Source organism: Podarcis erhardii (genome assembly GCF_964252035.2).
Source record: "Podarcis erhardii genome assembly, chromosome: 1".
Classification (NCBI taxonomy): Eukaryota; Metazoa; Chordata; class Lepidosauria; order Squamata; family Lacertidae; genus Podarcis; species Podarcis erhardii.
In genome coordinates this window covers 126,092,369-126,111,969 of record NC_138497.1, presented here as the reverse complement: position 1 = coordinate 126,111,969, position 19,601 = coordinate 126,092,369, and the positions used below count along the sequence as shown (strand labels likewise).

Genomic DNA, 19,601 nt, shown 5'->3' with positions numbered 1-19,601 from the left:
GATTATGTTCCTGCCCTGATTGACAAAATAAATAATGAGAAATCACCCGATCTGGATAGCACCCACGCAACAGTTTTCATAGCACTCATTTGTAGAATTGCTTATATTTTAACACAAAATATGTAACTTGTTCTTCAGATCTGCCTCCATACACGAGGACTGGAAAGGAGCCAATGTAACACCTTAAAAACAAAAACGTAACCAATGGGGGATCCTGGAAATTACAAATTACAATGTAACATTAAAAGAAAATGTTATGAAAATGGTATATAGATGGTATATGACACCAGCTAAATTAGCAAAAATGTACAAACTTGTAACAAATGTTGGAAATGTAAAGAGAAAGAAGGTACATTTATGCATATGTGGTGGGAATGTAAGAAAGTAAAGGGGTTCTGGGAAATGATATATAATGAATTAAAGAAAATGCTGAAATACAGCTTTGTTAAGAAACCAGAAACCTTTTTGCTGGGAATAACAAGAATGGATATAAATAAGAGGTACTGTAAACTTTTTCAGTATGCAATAACAGCAGCGAGAACATTGATGGCTCAAAAATGGAAGCAAGAAGAAGTACCAACTTTGGAAGAATGGAGAACAAAATTAACAGACTATGCAGAACTGGACAAACTAACTGGAAAAATTAGATTCCAAAGGGACCACAAGTTTTTTGAGGACTGGGGAAAATTTACAGAATATTTGAAAACTGTATGTGAGGAATACACAACGCTAGTGTGCTTTAAAGCAGCTTTGTGAAAATATAAGGAATATTGCAAGAATGTAAAGGAGGATAGAAATGTGGTACTTAAAGGCAATATTAAAATTAAGGAATGTGAAGATAGAAATTCAACGACGAATGATTGTCAGAGAAGTTGAGGGAGGTCCAATAAGCTAAAATATGTGATGTGGAAATTTGTATGATTGGAGTTTTTATAGAAAAATTTAATAATTTTTTTTTAAAAAATAAAAAATTAAAACAAAAACGTAACCCATGGGGGATCCTGGAAATTACAAGCCAGTTATCTTAATATCTTGCTGGGATGGGGAAAGTGGTGGAAAGTATTGTTAAGGGTCAAATCATCAAGCATATAACAAGCTTGCTGAAGCACAGCTTCTGCCAGGGCAAGTCCTGTTCACAAACTTAGGTGAATTATTGGAAAGTGTCAACAAGTCTGCAGATAGAGGTGATATCCTGTTGATATATATTTTGGATTTTCTAAAAGTTTCTGACAAGGTACCTCATACAAGTAAGCTTAGAGGTGATGGAATAAGAGGCAAGGTCCTCTTGTGGATTGGTTAAGTAGAAGGAAGCAGAGGGTAGGAATAAAAGGGTCACACTTTTCCAGCTTACTCTCCTAAATACTTTCCTCAAGTCGGCCACCCAGAGCTACAATTCCCACCTTCACCCGAACTACAGTTCCCTGGAGGCGGGTGAGGAGAGAAATAACGTGCTTTAACGGTGTTAAAATTAAATTTAAAAAAACGTGGCGGGGCTGGGGGGGGGGGCGTTTCACATGCAGCTCCGCCTCAGGCAAAATAAAAAGGAGAAAAAGCGAAGTTCTGAGGTGAATTTTTCCCGCTTCTCGGCGTCTTCCCGCCTTCCTCTACCCGGCTCCCCCTCCCCCTTTTCTTCCTCGCGCGCCTTCTGGACTCACCTGCCTCAGGGGCTGCAGAAGCCGAGAGAAGAGGGGCGGCGGCGCCTGGCGAGAGAGAGAGAGAGAAGGGGCGTCCACGGGGTGGCTGGGCGGGCTCTCCGCGCTCCTGGGCGTCAGGGGAGCGGACGGGACGGGGCGTGTGGGGTGTGTTTGTGTAAAAGAAATAGAAAATGCGGTCGGAAAAACGGGGAGTTCCCCGTCAGCCGCGGAGCCTCTGCTGAGGCCGAAGTGTTCCGGGCTGAGGATGAGCTTCTCTTCAGTCTCTCTCTCTCTTTTCTCCTTCCGCTCTGTTCTCTGTCACAGAATATTCAGCCACAGAATACCATTATTATTATTATTATTATTATTACTGTATTATTAGCTCTCTTTTCTCTTTCCGCTCTGTTCTGTCACAGAATATTAAGCCATAGGATACTACTACTACTGCTACTATTATTATTATTATTATTATTATCTCTCTTTTCTCCTTTCTGCTCTGTTCTCTGTCACAGAATATTCAGCCATAGAATACTATTATTATTATTGATTCTCTTCAGTCTCTCTCTCTCTCTTTTCTCCTTCCGCTCTGTTCTCTGTCACAGAATATTCAGCCACAGAATACCATTATTATTATTATTATTATTACTGTATTATTAGCTCTCTTTTCTCTTTCCGCTCTGTTCTCTGTCACAGAATATTCAGCCACAGGATACCATTATTATTATTATTATTATTAGCTCTCTTTTCTCTTTCCGCTCTGTTCTGTCACAGAATATTCAGCCATAGAATACTATTATTATTATTATTATTATTATTATTATTGATTCTCTTCAGTCTCTCTCTTTTCTCCTTCCGCTCTGTTCTCTGTCACAGAATATTCAGCCATAGAATACTACTACTACTACTACTACTATTATTATTATTATTATTATTATTATTATTTCTCTCTCTTTTCTCCTTTCTGCTCTGTTCTCTGTCACAGAATATTCAGCCACAGAATACCATCATCATTATTATTATTATTAGCTCTCTTTTCTCTTTCCGCTCTGTTCTGTCACAGAATATTCAGCCATAGAATACCATTATTATGTTGTTGTTGTTGTTGTTGTTGTTTCTCTTCAGCCTCTCTTTCTCTTTTCTCCTTTCCACTCTGTTCTCTGTCAAAGAATATTCAGCCACAGAATACCATTATTATTATTACTATTATTATTATTTGGATTCATATACTGTACCGCCCTATGCCCAGAGGTCTCAGGGCGGTTCACAGAACGTAAAACCCAAATAGAAAACCACAAAAACCACGTAATCAAAATAAAACAACAACCCAATCACCCCCACCCTTCAAAAAGCACATTAATATATTTGTGCCCCGCCATTACCCCTGACGGGCACAGGGGGGGGGAGGGAGGCAGCTGTCCCTCCAAATCAATAAAAACCAATAAAAAGTTTTTACTAAACACAGGTTTTGCCTCCCTCACGCAGACATTATAATTAATTAATTAAATTGGTTTACCGCCCTATACCTGGAGGTCTCAGGGCAGTTCACAGAACACAAAATCAATATATAAAACCACAAAATAAAAATAAAAAACAACCACCACCCAGTAACCCCCCCCCAAAACACCACATTATTTTATTTGTGCCCTGCCATTTCCCCTGAAAGGGGCATGGGGGGCAGCTGCCCCTCCAAATCAATAAAAAAACCTAACGGAGCTTTTGCCCCTCCTAACATTATAATCAATCAATTAATTAAATTGGTCTACCGTCCTATACCTGCAGGTCTCAGGGCAGTTCGCAGGATAAAAGCACAATACAGAAACCACAAAATAAAAACCCAAACAACCCAATAACCCTCCCCCACATTTTAAAAGGACATTGGATGACAACCAGTCAAAGAGCACCACTCCGATTCCTGAAGAACAAATAATAATAATTATTATAATAATTTTTATTTATAACCCGCCCTCCCCAGCCAAGGCCGGGCTCAGGGCGGCTAACAAGCAATAATAAAAACAAGTTGCATGATTACAACTTAAAAACAAAAATAAAATACAACATTAAAATATTGAAACATTAAAATATTAAAATGTAGCCTCATCGTAGGAGGACAAAGGAAAAGAAAAAAGAAAGAAAGAGAGGGAGGGATTCAAATTGGCTCCAAGCCAAAGGCCAGGCGGAACAACTCTGTCTTACAGGCCCTGTGGAAAGAAATCAGATCCTGCAGGATCCTGGTCTCATGAGACAGAGCGTTCCACCAGGCTGGAGCCGGTGTTGAAAAGGCCCTGGCTCTGGTTGAAGCCAATCTAACTTCCTTAGGACCACTAGGGTGTTGCTATTTATGGACCTTGAGGCTCTCCGTGGGGCATAATGGGAGAGGCGGTCTCCTAGGTACGAGGGTCCTAGGCCGTGAAGGGCTTTAAAGGTCAAAGGCAGCACCTTAAATCTGACCCTGTACTCCACCGGGAGCCAGTGCAGCTTGAAAAGCACTGGGTGAATATGAACCCCATGGCAGAGACCCCGTGAGGAGCCTCGCTGCAGCATTCGGCACCCGCTGGAGTTTCTGGGACAGCTTCAAGGGCAGCCCCGCGTAGAGCGAATTACAGTAGTCAAGCCTGGAGGTGACCGTTGCATGGATCACTGTGAAATCACAAAGATCACAAAGAAAGTGGGATGGAGAAAGCGCTCTCAAATATTATTCTTCCCTCTATTGCAGAGAGGGTGGGAAGCCTGCGGCTTGCTTAAGGCCCCCTAGTGATTTCATGGCAAACTCATTTGACCAGAGGCTTTTGTGGAAATAGCTTAGCCACTATGTGACACCAGCTCTGATCAGAAATCGCATAGACTGCATATTTCCACAACACAATGTGGTGCAATTCCAGGAAGGGTGCCAGGCAAAGGCAGATATTTTTCTTCCAAAGATACACGTGGGTAGGATGTGCTGGGTATGCAGACTGGAGAGAAACGTGTTGAATTATCCATAAAGGGGATGCTATCCAGTAAAGTCACCCAACCTTGATAAATCAGCTTTGCAGATAAGTCCATAAAAGTAACAACAACAAAAAATGTTTTGTAGCTTGCCAGACCACAGAAACCTACGTTAATCATCTGTGGAACATTGACAGCCTAAAAAAAAAGGGTGGGGAAATTTGGAGAAAGAGAGAGAGGGAGAATGAACTGGCTTTGTTGTTTCTATAGGTTTTTCTGCCTGGTTGCTTGGAGGCAATTCTTACTGTGCCACAGATGACTAGGTAAGAGGCACTTTCAAAGGCTTGTCAACACATGTGATCTTGATAGTAAAAGTTGTGTTCGACACAGACATGCAGGGTCAATCCAAAATGCTGCACTGGAAAAGGGTCACAGGGGTCAGCAAACTTTTTCAGCTGGGGACCGGTCCACCGTCCCTCAGACCTTGTGGGGGCCTGACTATATTTTTTGGGGCGGGGAATGAACGAATTCCTGTGCCCCACAAATAACCCAGAGATGCATTTTACATAAAAGCACACATTCTACTCATGTAAAAACACGCTGATTCCCGGACCGTCTGTGGGCCGGATTTAGAAGGTGTTTGGGCTGGATCCAGCCCCCAGGCCTTAGTTTGCCTACCCATGGACTACAGCATGATGCTAGCTGCAAATTTACAAGCATGGCTGTGACCAGAGCCGGTCCAAGACATTTTGGCACAGGCAAACCACAAAATGGCTCCTCCCTTGCCATCAGGGAAGAAGGGGTAAATGAAGATCTACATCAGGAGCAAAAAGGGTATAAAGATCTACATCAGGATCTGCTGCCCCCATGGATCCTGTCACCTGAAGCAGTCACCTCACCTTGCTTCATGTGTGGGCTGGCCCTGGCTATGACTGTAGGAATTATAGGAACCTTCTTATCGCTTCAGCCATCTTGACACATCCCTCTCAGACCTAAACTTGAGCCACACAGAGAATCATAGAACTATAGAATCATGTGTTTTTATTTTTATTTTAAATAATTTTTATTAAATTTTCCATTTTAACAATTCAATCCAATCACATTAAATATTTGAAATTATACAAATACATATCATATAGTCCAAATATTCTGCCAAATTATAAACTTTTATTGGGGCTTCCCATGCTTCAGGTTCAGTGGGGCTCTGATCATCTTATATCTCTACTGCCTTGAGTTTCCAATAATTCCTTTAATTCTTCCTGTTATTGTTGCCTTTCTTACAGAATCATGTAATTGTAGAGATGGAAGGGCCCTCAAGGGTAATCTAGTTCACACACACACACCCTGTTGCTATAATATTACCAAGGTTGTGACAGCAGTGGTTCTGTTGTCTGTGTTGTTTGTCTTTATTCAATCAAATATCAAGTGGTTGAACGATATCCTCTGCTGGCTGTCTAGTACATACAGGATTCTGAAGCCTCTTATCATGTACATCATGATCCTGACATCTAATATCACTTCAAAACCTTTCCTGGGACTTTTGTGCCACAAACTCCGAATTTTGTGCTGCTGTCCATGAGTGTGTATTGATGTATCCAATCAAAGTTCCTGGTTTATACCTCCAACAAACCATGATTGCCACATTCCCTCCAAACCAACAGCAAAGAATTGTGTGTTTTAAGACACAAAACTTTGCCATAGGTTATGAGAAGATACAATATATGGGGGTTCATACTTCAGCCTTGCTATGTATATCCATTGTCTCTGTCCACATACATGTCCTTAAAAAAAGGATCTAAAAATTAACTGTTACAAGTTATCATAAAATATATTTGATATGTAAAAATGATTTTATGGAATCTAATGAGAATGGAAATCTCTCTCTCTCTCTCTCTCCCCAAAGCAAAAGAATCCAAACACCTACAGAGTATATTGACAAAAGATCAGTGATATGAACAGATATAGCTCACAAAGTATCAAAGAACCCAAATGTGTTTTGACCTTGGGCTTCCTCTGCTCTGTGTAGATAAGAAATGTTTGGCATAAAAACAAAATCTTATATATATATAAATACAAAAGACATAGTTTAAAATATTGCTACATGCTGTATTTGAAAAAACGAATTGAAAGTTAAGTAAAAATATCAACTATATTTTTGAAAAACACCTTTTGAGGCTATAAATAATAATAACTTACCTAGTCCTTGAGTGCCACACACATATCTTTGAATGTATTGTCCTGTTAAGTGGGCTCTCAGAGAATACAAGTTGCCCTTCAAATCTCTCTGTTTGCATCTGATAAAATAGGTTTTTGCTTACAAAGTTCCTACTACCATAAGTTGTTTATGCTTGAATTTACCACAGGCCTCTTTGCTGTTGCATTTTATTATTGTTGCAACAAACCAATGTGGCTACTTTTCTGGACTACTTATCTAGAGACAAATGAATGCCATATCTTACTATATATCATGTATAAATATTAGGAACTTAAAACAAACAAATCTATGGCCCAAAGGTCAATACAGTTACAGTATTAACAAATAGTCATATGTAGGTTCACAACAATAAGATACAAAAACTGTATGTGATTCCATATCTAAAATTTCAGTCTGCTGTCAAAATATATTCCAATAATAACTGTACCACTGCAATGAAATAAAAAGATATGGTTGCACAAAAGAATGGCAACCCATTGGTGATAACTGCACCACCCAGATGTTATTTGGGAAAAATGAAAGTCGAGTTTCAGTTTATAAAGGCTTTTTCAGTGGTGTATGCAAAAAATTTTTTTTTATCAGTCTAATGTGATTTTAGTGATATTTAAATTGAATGTTTTATCGTTGTCATTATATATGTATCCTTCTGGGTGACGGGAGTTTATAAATGTAAATAATAATTTCACGTTAATAAAGCAAATTGACATGAAGTATGTATTCAGATGGCTATTTTGTGACCAGATGTGCACATTTTAAATATGAATTTTATATACAGTCGTACCTAAACCCAGAAGTGAGTGTTCCGGTTTGCAAACGTTATTTGGAACCCAAACATCCATTGTGGCTTTTGTGGCTTCTGTTTGGCTGCAGGACCTTTCTGCAGTCAGTCAGAAGCTGCACTTTGGTTTCTGAACGTTTTGGAAGTCGAACGGACTTCCGGAACAGATTCTGTTCGACTTCCAAGGTACGGCTGTGTGTGTGTGTTGTGTGTGTGTGTGTGTGTAATTAATGTAGAAAAGTATTTGAATGGCCTTATTAATGAGCACATAACACTGACTAGAAATAGAATACAGTGGTGCCCCGCAAGACGAATGCCTCGCAAGATGAAAAACCCGCTAGACGAAAGGGTTTTCCGTTTTTCGAGGCGCTTCGCAAGACGAATTTCCCTATGGGCTTGCTTTGCAAGACGAAAACGTCTTGCGAGTCTTGCAAGTTTTTTGCTCCCCCCTTTTCTAAGCCGCTAAGCCGCTAATAGTCGCTAAGCCGCTAAGCCGTTAATAGCCGCTAAGCCACTAATAGTGCTAAGCCGCTAAGCCGCTAATAGGGGTGCTTCGCAAGACGAAAAAACCACAAGACGAAGAGATTAATTTCGTCTTGCGAGGCACCACTGTATTCACCCACCTCTACTTCTGATTGATTAAACACACACACACAAACACACACCTCTCTAGCTGTTCAAATTGAGATTGCTGTGAATACAAACTACCAGCAGAGGTCTCATAGCACCATTATTCCATACTGACGCCAATGGCATTCTTAAGGACTGGACCATTTCAGACTGAAAGACAGTTGAAACTGCTTTGTGAGCGCTGTGTTGTTTAAAGAATTAAAAAATCCCTGTGAGTGGAAAAGTAACATGTCAATGAGAAATATGCTAGCCCTTTTATTACAGGTTTACAGTTGTGTGGAAAAGGCTTTTTGCTGTTGAATGTATACCTACGGCAAAGCATTAGAAACTGCTATCCCCCAACCTCCACCTTTGGTCTAAATTAGCAGTTTCATTCTACTCTCTCAGAACTGCGCCATCTCCCACTTCTGCTGCCTGCATACATCAGTCCTTGCATTACTCGAAGTAGTGCAGGTGCTGATTCCCTCAGGTGTTGCTGTGCTAACATGCAGTGGCGTAGCGTGGGTTGTCAGCACCCGGGGCAAGGCAAGTAATTTGCCCCCCCTAACCTGGGACAAGGCAAGTAATTTGCGCCCCCTAACCCGGGGCAAGGCAAGTAATTTGCGCCCCTAACCCCTAACCCCTAACCTGCCGCCGCTGCCAGCTTCTTGCTGCTGCCTGGGCTGGGGTATTTACGGTAAGGTAGCCACGGCGACGGCGGTAGGTCCGTGTCAGGTGATCTGAGGTGAGTTGCCACTGGCACTGCCGCCCAAACGACGCTGCTTGCCCAGAGGAGGAGGGCAGAGAGGCGAGGAAAATGCAACATGGCCCAGCAGCTGCAGCAGCGGCGGCGGTGCTGTGAGGAGGGGCTGCCTGGCGTGCTCTCTGCGGCCCTGACGCATGGGGACCACGGCGAGCGCTGAGAGCCGCTGCCTGCCGGACGCCTTCAGCCCGGACGCGCGCACAGCTCGTCGGTTCCGCGAGACATGGGGCTCTGCTACAGCCTGCGCCCGAGGCTCTTCGGCGACTCCGGAGGCGGCGAGCGCCCCCCCCCAGATGTTGCGCCCGGTGCAGCCGGCCTCCCCTGCTAACATGTGAAAGCTTGGCAGCACCTGGTGCACGGTAACAACTGTGGTGGTGTTTGCCATTCATTTTAAGCGATCCAGTGGGAAGGGCCCACATTCGTGCTCTTTGCCATGAGCTGCTGCACTTGTGCTACTGTGGTGAGATGGGATGAAGTGAACGAAAGGCTGCTCGCTTGTCACTTCAGTAACATATATAGACTCTGATAGCCAATGTGAAATGCTTCACCTGCTGATTTTCTGCTCATTTTCTGCACAGGTGTTTAAGGTACAGAAGCCTTCAAGGAAAAGAAAGCAGACAGCCCCAGATCAAGGCTTCTGAAGCTGATGAAGTCAGTGATGGCAGCACACCCTTGAAATTAATTGACTACTTGCTTAATCACTCACCTGGCTGATCTTATGAAATGTCTTAACACTATCGATACTCAGGCATGTAGGCTCTGTTTGTCTTCACGTCTTGGGTTTCACAAGATATCGCTTGAAGAGCTTTTTTTAAAAAAATAAATTTTTATTAAGATTTTAAAGGCTACAAAAAGGAAAAGAAAATAGACATTCAAAAAGGAAAAAGAAAAAACAGCACACATCTTCAAAAGAAAAAAGAAAAAAGAAAAAAGAAATACATAAAAAAACAAATCAAACCTTTAAGTCACTTATTTACATTCGCTTATTTCCTTGACTTCCTCACACCTCCCATTTTTGTATTCCAATTCAATTAAATATTCCAGCAAATCCTTCCAACTTTGTTTTTATCCTAATAATTTATCTTAACATATTATAATTTTACCTTCTCTCTTTCACCAATTCATTTTTGCTTAATCCTTTATATCCTTTCTACTAAAACCACTTATTCCCCCCCCCCCAACATCTTTCTAACATTCCTTAATTTTACAATATTTCTGAAGATAAACTTTAAATTTCTTCCACTCTTCTTCCACCAACTCTTCTCCTTGGTCTCGGGTTCTGCCAGTCATCTCAGCCAGTTCCATATAGTCCGCTTGAGGAGCTTTTAGCAGCCGTCGTGTTTGCTCTCGAGCCTTCCTGTGAAACTGCAATTCACCTTCGCTCATATTCAAATGGGAATGACATAAAAGGGTTTCATTGAAGTCAGCAACTTCAATGATTACTTCATTTTCCCAGCTGTCATTGCTGGCCCGTTGAATAATTTTGTAACACAGAGATCTCAACAAAAGAAGCAGTAGCAGGAGCAATTTTGCATCTCTTCCTGCTTGCAACTCTGGAGGGGCAGCAACACTGGAATTAACTATGTGGTTTAAGCTCCTAGATTGCCAGTTGGTGGCCCTGGCGAGCTTTTAAGCTGCTTGCCCAGGGCTTCCTATCAATAGGGCAGGTGTGCAGTGTTAAGACTCTGGACTTAAAGGTCTTCTTGTTGGTGGGGATTCATGGACTTTTTCAGGGTCCTGTGCTAATGGCATCAAGGTCTCCTCCCAGTAAAGTTAGCAGAATTTGTGCTGGACCTTTCATTTTTAAAAGATCAAAATGACAGTAGGCATCGTCTCTGTAACAGAGCAATCCAAAAGCATGACCCGGAAACATTGCACATCGCTTATGCCACATAGCTGGTAGCACTGCACTCAGCAGCACATGCCCCAGCCTGCCGCAGTATCACTCAGCTGTGATTCATATGAGATTCAGGATGAGGGGCACATCCAAGTGCTAACAGCAATCTTGTCTTTGTGATGTCATGCCTTTCCTAAGTTTAAATTGCCTACCAATTTCCTCTACTGTAATCTTGCAAAATTGTTTTAAATAGAGCTCTTGATCATGCTAAGTTTAACTGATTCCCCTGACTTCATTCCCCCACATGGAGGTAGATTTTAATCTCCAAACTGCATTTTAATTGAAGAGGTGTTGTATTCTGTTAGCCTCAGATCTATCAATTTCTACTATGACAGAGGGGGTGGGGGAAAGCTTTGCTCTATGCACTCTTGGAGTAGCATTTATATTTTATATCCCCTATTTTATATCATTTATATCCCTTCCGGTCTTCTTCCGTCCTTGAAACTTCACCCTCTATTCATATGGAAAGTGTTCCAACTCCTTGATCATTTTGATTGTCTTTTTCTGCACCTTTGTCAGCAGCAAGTTTTATATAATATTTAAGGCCTCAGTGATGCTGGAGGAAGGCAAAGATGTCTGGAACTTGATCCCGTCAATGAATCATCCGTGGGGAAGCCAATCTACCTCAGAAGAGGCCATTTCCATCTGAGGTGGGTGTGTTGTGTATATCCTTAAGTGTCTGTATGAAGTAAATGCTGAAAAGCAAAGTCTCTCTCTCTCATGAACTGACAACCAGACAATATTCATCCTGCCAGCACCCTTTGCAACAGCGAAGCAAATGTTCTTGGATCGTTTGCTAACATTACAGCCAGCTAGTTAATCAGGTGTAACATGAAGGTTTGACATGATTTACAACATGCTGGTAGCTTGTACTGTAACTGCTTTGTACTGCTGTATGTATTGTATAATAGTGTTAAGCTGTCCTTGGACAAGGTTTCATTGTAAACATGCTATCTAGCTCAACTGGGATATCCTGTAAAAATATTATAATAAAAACAGATTCTGACATCACTGTAAAGAGCCAGTGTTCCCTCTGCCCAGGACTCAAAAAAATACACTCAGCTACTGTCTGTAAAGAACATTAAATGCAGTCATTTAACCCTGATAGCACTGAGCTGGTTGCCTTCTCAGAAAAATTAACTTCCAATTGGTTGGACCTTCAGCCCCCCCCCCAATCCACCACTGGATAGTTCTCTGGGACAATGCTGAACTTCCACCAATCAAATCTGAATGTTCCCTTCACTTCAAATCTCTGGAAAGGCCCTTAGCTGCACAATACAAGCGCAAATGTTGGCAAATGTACCAGAGTGTCAGAAAGAATAATGGCGAGGAAGCTAGCATTCCATGGGCTAAAAGTACATTGTGGAAGCAAAGCAAGACATTGTTTCAAAGTTATTAATTCACCAAGGAAGGTTGTTCCACTTCCCCAACAGTTTAATCTTCTCATAATTACATTGCTCCTTCGAATGACTTTCTGGCTAAAACTCAAATAGCCACCTTGGTCAAGGATCGTGAAATCCAGTGTCAATAAAGTCATATATTTCCTTTATTAGGTTGTTGTTGTTTAGTTGTTTAGTCGTGTCCGACTCTTCGTGACCCCATGGACCAAAGCACGCCAGGTACTCCTGTCTTCCACTGCCTCCCGCAGTTTGGTCAGACTTATTGGGATAGATTGGCTGAATTCCTTAAATTCTAGCCCCTACATCCCATCATGTTATATCCCATTTCTGCCCCATTCATACCCCATAACAACTTGGAATGACAAGGCATTGCTGTATCTGTCTGTAGTAACTGTTTCCAATGCAGCTTCATCAGCCCGATGCATTGTGATGTTGTCGTAGGTCAGCTCAACATGCCAACGCTTGTTGCAGTGGATCACGAGATTGCATTTGTGTGGCGAGTTTGTATGAAATTCTAAGTATTCATTGGCAGTCACATAGAATCATGTTGAAAGGGACCCTGAGGGTCTGTGTTTCATTTTGGGCAATGAGGAACAGCAGAGACTGGTGTCTTTATGATATATAACCTAAGCCTAGGATGGAGGGATCCACAGCATTTATACCTCAAGAGGTTCTGCCTTTCTCAATAAGAGTAGCATTGGATTCAAACAGACCCTATCCATGGCTCTCTGATTCTCTCTCTCCAGCCCATTACTTCCTTCTCTGTTGCATAACTCATAACACTCAACTATTCTAAAACCCATGGCTTCCCTTTGTCTGTAGAGTGAAAGGGGCCTCACCTATTTGTAGCCTCACACTGAATTCCTTTTCATGCTTTGTGTTCTAATGGCTCAGTTACCTCATGCAGGATGCCAGCCTGGCTTAATTACCGTATTTTTTGCTCTATAAGACACCTTTTCCCTCCTAAAAAGTAAGGGGAAATGTGTGTGCGTCTTATGGAGCGAATGCAGGCTGCGCAGCTATCCCAGAAGCCAGAATAGCAAGAGGGATTTCTGCTTTTGCTGCGCAGCAATCCCTCTGGCTGTTCTGGCTTCTGAGATTCATAATATTTTTTTCTCGTTTTCTCCTCCAAAAACTAGGTGCGTCTTGTGGTCTGGTGCATCTTATAGAGCGAAAAATACGGTAGTTCTTAACACAGGCTTCCTCAGCCTCGGCCCTCCAGATGTTTTGAGACTACAGTTCCCATCATCCCTGACCACTGGTCCTGCTAGCTAGGGTTCATGGGAGTTGTAGGCCAAAAACATCTGGAGGGCCAAGGTTGAGGAAGCCTGTCTTAACACATGCCAATTTCCTGGGATTTAGAAGTGTCTAATACACGTTAAGTTGTATTAAGCTAGTTTTAGAATTTAATTAAGGCTGGTGTGTTAAAACTGGTTGTTACACCCATGTGTTAACATACATGGGTCTAACAACCAGTTTTAACGCACCAGCCTTAATTAAATTCTAAAACTAGCTTAGTCTGAAATTTAGGGTGTCTTGCACAGGCTTTTTGCTGCAAAAACAACTGCAACATTTGGCACTGGTTTGGGGGGGACCCCTAATTTTTCATAGTTAAAGTTAAGTAAGAAACCCATGTTTGAAGTATCAGCTGCTCAGTTTGTGGGGAGCTTCAAACCAAATACTTCAAACCATCTAATAGGTATGTATGGTTCCATAATCATAGGTTAAAATTTTGTTAACATCAAAAGTCAAGGCTAGGTGGGAGTGAACACACACACACCTGACTTCTAAAGTTGGTAGGATGCACTCATCGCCTTTTTCAACTCCCATAATTATGTTACGTGGTTTGTCCACCCACGCTTGCGTAGGCTTGCAACCTTTGTGCAATACAAACTTTTCCACATCATGATGGAAAGTTATAGAGTTCAAGTTATAGAGTTCAATTAGAGTAGACTAACTGCTTGGTCTTATGCACATCTATTTAAATGTAACTCCCACTGATGTCAATGAGGCTTCCTTCCATGTAAATAGTATTACAAAAGTTGGGTGCCATCCCCACTCTATGCAAGGTTCCAAGGGATTTCAGTCAGGATCTGTGTTCCTTTGGAGAATTGAGACACAACAGAGACTGTTGTAGGTTTAAGGAATATGGTTTATTCACCTATTTACACCTTTAGTCTGCATGGAGGGAGTCCAGATCTTACAGCATGGTTATTTCAAGAAGGGCTTGTCCCCCACAGCAGTGCAGCCGTGGAGTCCAAGGCATCTCTCCCAGCCAGCCTTCAGCTGGTCTGCCCAAGATGGATCCCATTATTTCTTCTTCCCCCTTCTTCCCAGAACACCCTGCTAAAAACTCTCTTTTCCTGTCCCCTCATGCGCCCAACCCCCAATCTCTGTTTACACCTCAGGGCCAGAAGGAGGACAATTCTCTTTCATTGCCAGTGACTCTCAATGGCCCTGTATTCCTTCTTGATGGGCCTAGTTTGGCCAGGTCGTTTTGCATAAGTTAGTTTAGGAATTCCTCTGCAGCTTGTATTTCTCCCTTCACATCCCAAATAATCAAAATCCTACCATTTATTAATTTCTAGGGTTTAGGAGGATTCCATCCAAATCTATAACAATAGATATTGCTACAGTGGTACCTCGGGTTACATACGCTTCAGCTTACATACGCTTCAGGTTACGGACTCCGCTAACCCAGAAATAGTAACTCGGGTTAAGAACTTTGCTTCAGGATGAGAACAGAAATCGCGTCGCAGCGGTGGGAGGCCCCATTAGCTAAAGTGGTGCTTCAGGTTAAGAACAGTTTCAGGTTAAGAACGGACCTCCAGAATGAATTAAGTACATAACCAGAGGTACCACTGTACTTTATAGCCCAATCCTATGCAAAGTTAGGCAAGCCTCTAGCTGTTGAAATAAACATGCTTAGATTTGCCTAATACCACAAGACCTTGTGGTTGGACCCACACAGAGTTGCAGCATTAACGCAGGAACCAGGAGTTTTTTGCTCTGAACAAGCTACATAGCAGGCAGGAATCAGTTCAAGAAGCTGGGGTTCTCCTTGCTGAAACTTCCATCTTCTTGCCACCAAAGTGCCACCCTTTAATTATTACTGCCTGTTGGCAGCTGTTCAAGGCACGGCACCGCTGCCCATAAAAAACAGTGGCAGCCTTCCAGCATGCTTCAGAATGTTATGGGATGTTGCCCGATGCCCGTGTAAGGGAGGAGTGGATTTGCTGGAAGTGCTACAATAGAGGTGTATTTGTCAGCCAGGGTCGTAGATTTTATTCACAAAATTTCCCTCCATGTGCATGAGGCATTCCGTTTTCAGAACAAAATTTCCTTTTGGCTGCCTGCTGAATATATTGGAGTAGGCTTGGTGAACTAAAAGTGATAGTCTCCAAAACGTCCGCCTGTAAAATGCTCAGGGCAGGTCAACAAGTACTCTTGCTCACCTTTACAACAAAAGTGGCACCAATATTAGCTTTTCTTCTGTGGCAAATGACAACAAATGACCAGGTTGCCTGAAAGGCTGCCTACCATTGTTAAGAGCTAAGGTCACTTAGGTCATGGGGGAAATTTAACTTGTAGCACCACACCCTACAGAGTAAAATGGGGTGGTGACCTGAAAATAGGAAGTTTCTGTCATTGCTCCTGAAGTGTGGTATGCCCTTCCCTCTGCCATAGGTGAAATATCATCTATCAGCTGCTTCAGACAACTTGCCAAAATGTACCTTCATGCTCAGGCCTTCCTAGGCACCAGTTAGTCCCGAATTCCTATATTTGCTTGTCAAGCTGTTTTACACTTTTTATTGTACAGCGGTACCTTGGTTCTCGAACGTAATCCATTCCGGAAGTCTGTTTGACTCCCAAAACGGTTTGAAAACCAATGCACTGCAGCTTCCGATTGGCTGCAGGAGCTTCGTGCAGCCAATCAGAAGCTGCATCGGATGTTCAGCTTCCAAAAAACCTTCGCAAACTGGAACACTCACTTCCGGGTTTGCGGCGTTCGGGAGCCGATTTGTTCAGGAACCAAGCCGTTCGACTACCAGGGTACCACTGTACTGTTTTCTTGTTTTTATATTCATTCTGTATGCTGCTAGGGATTTTAAAAACATTAAGCAGCGTTGAAATGCTTCTAAATAAATAAATAGTTGGGTGGGAGCAATTTTCACCAGCGTGGGTCAAGCAGCAAAGGGTACCCCATTGTACTTGCTGGGTACCTAATCTAGATCCAGCCCCTCCCTGTGTGATTCCTAAGATACAGGCCATCTCTTTAACACAATGTGCAGGTTGAAGTGGCCAGCATCCAGAAATGTAGGGATCTGATAAAAGCAAGGGGAGCTGGATGTACATGGTGGAAGCATAGACACTTAAGATGTTAACTAGACCGACGCGGAGGAAAAGCAAGTGTTTTGAGAAGAGAAGAAGAGTTTTTGATTTGATATCCCACTTTATCACTACCCTAAGGAGTCTCAAAGTGGCCGACAATCTCCTTCCCCTCTCTCCCCCACAACAAACTTCAGAGAAGTGTGACTAGCCCAAGGTCACTCAGCAGCTGCATGTGGAGGAGCAGAGAATCGAACCCGGTTCACCAGATTATGAGTCCACTGCTCTTAACCACTACACCACACTGGCTCTCTTAGTCAGAGCCCTTAGTCGGAGGTTTTATCTCAGAATACATGGTTCTTCTGGATGCCCTCCTTGTCAGAAAGAAAAGTACAATTATTCTCTCAGAGGCTGCCATTTGAAGTGAGTCTGTAGAGCAGCAGTCAAGAAAGCAGCCACCTTGCCTTAAAATACATTTTGGAGCCTTTCCCATAGACACTGGAACAGGGGCCTACAAGGATGGAGGTCCTGTGGGGAGGGCACAATGCGCCTCATGAAGTTGTCTCAGAGTGGCTAGGAGCCTGCCCGCTGGTCTGCACACTCCCTGGGTCCAGGGAAGTGGTCGTATAATTCCTTGTCAAGGGCGCAAGGGAGCCTAGGTATGCCTCTGCACTGTAAACAAAAGTGCAGCCATCCTGGACCTCGTAAAACTAGACTACAATCTTATTGTGAGTTTCCTGAGATTTCCTCTCTTTCCAGAAGGCTTAAATTTGTCCGGGCAAAGGGTTCAGTCCCAGTATAGCAGTCAACTCCTAGGGGCCGAGGTCCCTTCGGCCCCAAAAATAAAATATCTGAGTTAGCTGCCATCCCCCGGTTGATGAGCATTGCGATTCCAATGGGTGTGTGCCACATGTTGTGATCAGTTGTGCAGGGTGGAGCTTATCTGGGCTCCCCGCAATATTTTATTAAAGTTTGCAGCTGTGGGCCCAGGTGTCCATCAGTCCCTGGGCAAAATGCGGGAAGGATGAAGAGGTGAGAGCACCTCTGAGTGTAGCACCCTGCTTGTGGTTAACGCTTAGCTGGAATGAAATATTCAACGCAGCAATAGAGAAATTAAAATAGTAATTTATTTGTCAGACAAATAAATAAGAGGCACAGTGGTACATGGTTACCAAGCTCTGGCCTGCCTCCTGCCATTCTGGCCAGCACTTATATTCCCTTAATCCAGCCCCCTTTGCTCCTCCTGTGGCTGCCTCTGTCCAATCAGCCTGGTTGAAATTCCTATTGGCTGTTTGCTAGAGCCAATCACAAAAGATACACCCACAAAAGATACACCCACTTCCTTGCCCTTATATGGGAGACAAAGAGCTATATATAAATGACAAATAAGTAATAATATATCTTACATGGAATCTTAATTACCAGCTCACCTCTTGCCCTTCTTGCCCTATTGCCTTCTAAAACAAATGGTTTAATCTTACATTTTATGTTCAACAGATGTCAAGGATCTTGAGTTTCACATAAACATTGAAAGATTTCCTTCATTTAATGTTTCTAAACAAAATGCCTGACAACCATATATCAAGACTGCCCGGATGGCGTCTTCTGTCTGGCAGGGGGGCTGGTAGCTGACTTAATTTCAGGATAAATACAACTCTTACAACCATATGAAATAAGAATCTAGCATTCCTTAAATCCTTTGCATAATTACATTTAAGCCAATATATTTAAGCTAATATATTTCATACATTTATCATAGGTAGCCTCTTAAAAGAATAAAGCTTCTCAAAGTGAAAAGGAAGGAACTCAATAAAACACAGCTTTTAAAAGAGACTTCCCCAAAAATGTTCTCTTTCCAGCTAAATGTTTCTCCCCATTGCTCCTGGCCTTTTAACCTTAGAAAGAAGATCTGGCTCATTTTACTGGGAGGCACATTAGTATTATCTTTCCCCATTCCTAATGGTGTTTTCTCAGCCTTGGGGCAGCATATGTAATTCTCCCTTTTTTATGACTTTGAGAATTGTTTTTCTACTATAAATCAATGGGGCCCTTCTTGTCTTAGGAGGAAAAACATCTTGCCAAGGTTCTTTTAGGCAGCTGGTCTTTTGCCTGGCATGAAACATTTGAAAATCCTTTTTTTAAGCTCATTTTTAAATACAAGCCTTGATTGAAATATATAGAAGCTTTGATAAACATGCAGGCTTATGATTAGATGCCTCATTCCCCCCTTTCAAGCTCAAGGACCTTCATCCCAAGTGTCCTTGATAGCTTGACCTTCATCATATTCCTGAGGTAAAGCTCTGTATAGGGCCATGATATGAGGTAGAGTTTCATTTGAAACCATCTTGCTAATTGTACTTCTAAAACATGAAATGATACATGGCATCATACATAAAACCAATACTACTACTGTCAAGAAAAACAAGCAAGACAATAGTATCCCTTTGAGTCCTGTGACATTAGGTAACCAATTGGTGAGCCATCCCATATCCCATCCTTCCCATGTTTGTACTGGGACATGTGCTATATTCTCCATCTTTGTGGCCAACACACGGATTGCCTCACCATTATCAGAAATGTTAAAGCAACAGGCATTCCCTGTCAAGTTCAAGACTCCACATAGGCCTCCCTGCCTGGCAAGTACATAATCCATTCCCATTTTCAGCTGCAAAATGGCGGCTCTACTTTCATCCAACTGTTGTGCAATAAGTCTCAAACTCTGGGCCGTTGCATTGGTTACAAGTTCCACTACTGCTTGCAATCGAATTATTCTGTTTAGATTATAAATAGGATCCCGTGCCCCTTGTATGAGCTCACCAGGATTCCAGGAGGCAGGATCATAATAGGCTATAATGCGCTCTGGCGGCCAATCATCAGTACCGCTCCAACTTTGGGTACTTCCTCCTGCTATATGAGAAATATCAGCATTCCTTCGTGTTCGCCTGGCCGAACTAGTGGGCATAATCCACATTGGTGGTAATACCCAACCCAAGAAACAAGTCCCACTCCATTTGGAAGGGAGTTTCTTGTATGCCCATTCTCCACATATCC

The 19,601-nt window shown here is 42.5% G+C and overlaps 2 protein-coding genes across 3 annotated transcripts in view; one reads left to right on the top strand and one right to left on the bottom strand.

The window, feature by feature from the left end:
• Window positions 1-1,990, bottom strand: part of STAT4 (signal transducer and activator of transcription 4) — a 32,937-nt gene extending 30,947 nt beyond the window's left edge. The window contains exon 1 of one of the 2 annotated variants that reach the window (XM_081872964.1): window positions 1,656-1,990. The gene's annotated coding sequence lies outside the window, so the exon portion shown is untranslated. Of the gene's footprint in view, window positions 1-1,400; window positions 1,482-1,655 lie in introns of those variants that run through there. The other variant, XM_081872965.1, reaches the window with a different exon arrangement.
• Window positions 1,991-11,351: 9,361 nt separating this feature from the next.
• MYO1B (myosin IB) overlaps window positions 11,352-19,601 on the top strand; it is a 159,141-nt gene continuing 150,891 nt past the window's right edge. Inside the window, exon 1 of the mRNA XM_081861221.1 lies at window positions 11,352-11,471. The gene's annotated coding sequence lies outside the window, so the exon portion shown is untranslated. The remainder of the gene's footprint in view (window positions 11,472-19,601) is intronic.